Source organism: Cervus elaphus, chromosome 21, assembly GCF_910594005.1.
Source record: "Cervus elaphus chromosome 21, mCerEla1.1, whole genome shotgun sequence".
NCBI classification, from domain to species: domain Eukaryota; kingdom Metazoa; phylum Chordata; class Mammalia; order Artiodactyla; family Cervidae; genus Cervus; species Cervus elaphus.
This window is the reverse complement of record NC_057835.1, coordinates 25,105,600-25,109,757: the sequence shown is the minus strand read 5'-3', so window position 1 is coordinate 25,109,757 and position 4,158 is coordinate 25,105,600. Positions and strand designations below refer to the sequence as shown.

The window sequence follows — 4,158 nt, the reverse complement described above, 5'->3', positions numbered from 1 at the left end:
CCCAGACATGAAAACATCTATTTTGAACAAAAAGGAGCCATTGTGGCTCTTAAATGTGGCTGAATCCATCTGGGAGTATAGTTAAGGTAAAGCCTTCATCGCTGTGTTGTTATAATGATACAGTAGAAGAGAAGCACTTAAGATCTCTTTAGTTTTCAACTTCACAATTTCACCGTGCACCAAAGCGGGAATCCAGGAGGCGGGCACCTCTGCAATTAATGCACACATTTAAGACTCCTGAACCTGCAGACTCCACGCACAGGAAACACCTCCAGGAGATACCCGACCACAGTAGCAACGTTACCACCAGTTTCACATGGGGATGGGGTTCTAGCAAGACTTCTGAATGGCTTTCAGGCATGGGGGTCTCAGCCCTGAAGAAGGAGGAGGTGGACAGTGAGAACATCCCCCAGGAACTGCTTTCGAACCTGAGCCCCCCACAGAGCCCCCCATGAAAACGGCTGAGAAGCAAAGTAAATGACAAGGACTTTGTGATTGTCCACAGACCTAAGCTAAACCAAGAGAACTTTCCAGGTGTTTCCTGGGACTCCCTTCCAGATGAGCTGCTCTTAGGAATCTTTTCCTGTCTGTACCTCCCTGAACTCCTGAACATCTCCAGTGTTTATAAGAGATGGTGTCATCTAGCGTTTGATGAATTTCTCTGGCAGACTGTAGACCTCGTGGGCAGAAACCTCTACCCAGATGTGGTTGGTCGGCTGCTGTCCCGAGGGGTGGTTGCCTTCTGCTGTCCACAATCATTTATGGACCAACCGTTAGTTGAACATTTCAGCCCTTTTCGTTTACAGCACCTGGACCTGTCAAGCTCTGTGATCAATGTGTCTACCCTGTATGGCCTTCTGTCTCACTGCTGCAAGTTGCAGAATCTCAGCCTTGGAAGGCCTCCGGCTTTCAGATCCCATTGTCAGTAATCTTGCTCAGAACACAAATTTACTGTGACTAAACCTTTCTGGGTATTCTGGATTCTCTGAATCTTCCCTGAAGACTTTGCTGAACAACTGTTCCAGAATGGATGAGCTGAACCTCTCATGGTGCTATGACTTCACTGAAAAACACGTACAGGTGGCTGTTACACACGTGTTGGAGACTATCACCCACCTGAATCTCAGCAGGTACCAAAAGAATCTGCAGAGATCAGATGTCTGTACCTTAGTTGGAAGATGTCCCAATCTTGTCCACATAGACTTAAGCAATAGTGTCATGCTGAAAAATGACTGCTTTCCAGAATTTTACCAGCTCAACTACCTCCAACACCTATCATTCAGTTGGTGCTATGACATAATACGTGAAACTTTACTTGAACTTGGAGAAATTCCCACATTAAAAACACTACAAGTCTTTGGAATCATGCCAGACAGTACCCTTCAACTGTTAAAGGAAGCCCTCCCTCATCTACAGATTAATTGCTCCCATTTCACCACCATCACCAGACCGACCATTGGCAACAAGAAGAACCAAGAGATGTGGGGCATAAAATGCTGACTGTCACTGGAGAAGCCCAGTTATATATGAAGCCTCTGTTGCAAGATGGTGTCTCCTCTTTTCTTTGAACAGGGAAAGTAGGCAGGAAGCCCAGTTGTGGAGAGCTCAGCTGTCTTTATTCTTGGTTTTCCATTGCCTTCCTTCTGCAAACATGTTAGCGAACCATTGGAGAGAGAAGACTATGAAGTGTTGCTTTTTAGAAATGACTATGAAAGCTTTTATCACTGCTATACCCTTAAGGACCCAAGCTCTATGCTTTTTGAAATTTTAGGGAGAGTGAGCCTATAATTTCAAGGTACCTTAAATAGCAAAATTTGAACCACATCTTCCAAGTTGCCATTCTTTGTAAATCTATTTAGAATCAAGCTTAAAAATCACCACCAGCAAATCATTTTCGTAGCCTATATGGCAACTGAACTTTCTTCTATTTAATTTTTCAGCACTGCTTTATTATAAGACATAGGTTGCAAAAAATAATAAGCTATTTGTATTGTAAGCTGAAAAGAATGAGAATCATAGAATAAATTTGCAGCAATCTCTTCTGAGGATAGCAAGCAGAATAGACATTTCAACTGTGCCTTTAGATTTGCAATCAGGTTGATGGAAACAAATAGCCCCAGGTCATTCACCTTAAAACCTAAATAAAGAAACAAGCAATCGGCCAACCAGAGGTGTAGAATTGGTATAGAATTTAAAGACTCAAAAGACAGTTTTCTATAACAGGTTAACCTGGGGTATCCTCTAATGCACATTAATGAAGTTTCCTTTATGTACAGTTGGGAAGGTCCCCTGGAGGAGAAAATGGCAACCCACTCCAGTATTTTTGCCTAGAGAATCCCCTGGACAGAGGAGCCTGGTGGGCAACAGTCCATGGGGTTGCAAAAAGTCGGACACAACTGAGACTAATACTACTCTACTCACAATTTCCAACAGTCTAAAACTTTCCTGATATGAGTGAGTGAAGTCACTCAGTTGTATCCAACTCTTTGCGACCCCATGGACTGTATCCTACCAGCCTTCTCCCCTCCATGGGATTCTCCAGGCAAGAATACTGGAGTGGGTTGCCATTTCCTTCACCAGGGGATCTTCCAGATTCAGGGATCGAACCCGGGTCTCCTGCATTGCAGGCAGACGCTTTAACCTCTGAGCCACCTGATATGAGCTTAAGCTAAAGGTGGTGGTAGATTAATTCTGCTTTTCTAAAGCAAACAACAACAATCATTGACAACAATAATTCAGGATCCCAGCACACTCAGTGAGCACGTTAGAAGTACCAGGTCTTACCAGCCACTGTGGGTGCGGAGCAAGGAGACAGCACGTGTGACCTGCCTGCTGGGAAGGTGGCGTCTGCCGGAAAATTGCATTTGTTTGGCAGATGTTTGGTGTCACCTGCTAGATGTTTAGGGCTTCCCTGGTGGCTCAGGGATAAAGGATCCACCTGCCAATGCAGGAGATGTGGGTTTGATCCCTGGGTGGGGAAGATCCCCTAGAGGAGGAAATGGCAACCCACTCCAGTACTCTTACCTGGGAAATCCCGTGGACAGAGGAGCCTGGCGGGCTACAGTCCGTGGGGTTGCAAAGAATCGGACACGACTGAGCAACTAAATAGCAGCAACTGGGTGCTCATCACTGGGAGGGCACCTCTGATCTTTCAGAGCTTACACTGTGGTGGGGAGGAGATGAGGTAGGCAGCGCAAAGATGGATGCTTGTGGTGAAGGCAGCCGGCTGCTCAGATGGAGAGAGAAGACAGGTCGGGTCGGGGGGCCGCTCTGACATTCTGAAGGCTTCAGACCCTGCCTAGTACTCACATGTTTCTATTTTTAAGTGTGTGCATTTGGAAATTGACTAAAACTGAGCTTCACATGAAGGGCATTCAGTTATATATGATTCCTTACATTGTTGGGGGTAACAAAAAGTCCCAGAAGTGACATCATTTTGATTTGTACATGAACATACGAAGGGGAAAGCATACTTCTTAAGGAAAAGAACCGGTAAGGACTCATGGGAAGCCTAGCAGAGATTGGACATTCCCCAGTCAGGGAGCTGATCATGCTGGGTGATGGCCCAGGGCTCCTCATCCCCTACTCTTGTGCCTTCAAAGTTGGTCTTATCCCTGCTGTCTTAGGTTGGAAGATTCGTGTGTTTCTTGTCATCATCAGCCACATTTACCAAGGGCCCGGAAACACGTTTTGTTTGCCATACAATCCTCATTCTGATTTGTCAGGGTCAGAGACTGGCGTCTGATCCCGCCCTCTCACAGGAGAGGGTGGAGCCAGGTGAGAAGGATGGAAGGAAAAAACAAGGTGACTGTTGTGGAAATGCTAAATCTCTTCAGTCCTGTCCAACTCTTTGCGACCCCATGGACTGTAGCCTGCGAGGCTCCTCTCTCCATGGGATTCTCCAGGCAAGAATATTGGAGTGGGTCGCCATGTACAATGGAAGATTAAACTAGAAAGATGTGTTGGGTACACAGGATAAAACTTTCTGTCCTTATTACATTTAAGGAGTCATGTTTCTAGCCTTTAGTTCTGACAGTAAAGGGCTGCAAAGGGGGAGATGAACAAGGTCATAGCTTTCAGCTTGCACCAGAATCCAGCCTTACAGTAACAATGGACACAAGGATATATGCTCGTCTTTCTCGTGGAAACTAAGTCCTG

At 45.7% G+C, this 4,158-nt stretch overlaps 1 pseudogene; it reads left to right on the top strand.

Moving 5' to 3' along the window:
• Window positions 1-218: 218 nt before the first annotated feature.
• On the top strand, window positions 219-1,530 carry LOC122679088 (annotated as a pseudogene).
• Window positions 1,531-4,158: the final 2,628 nt, after the last annotated feature.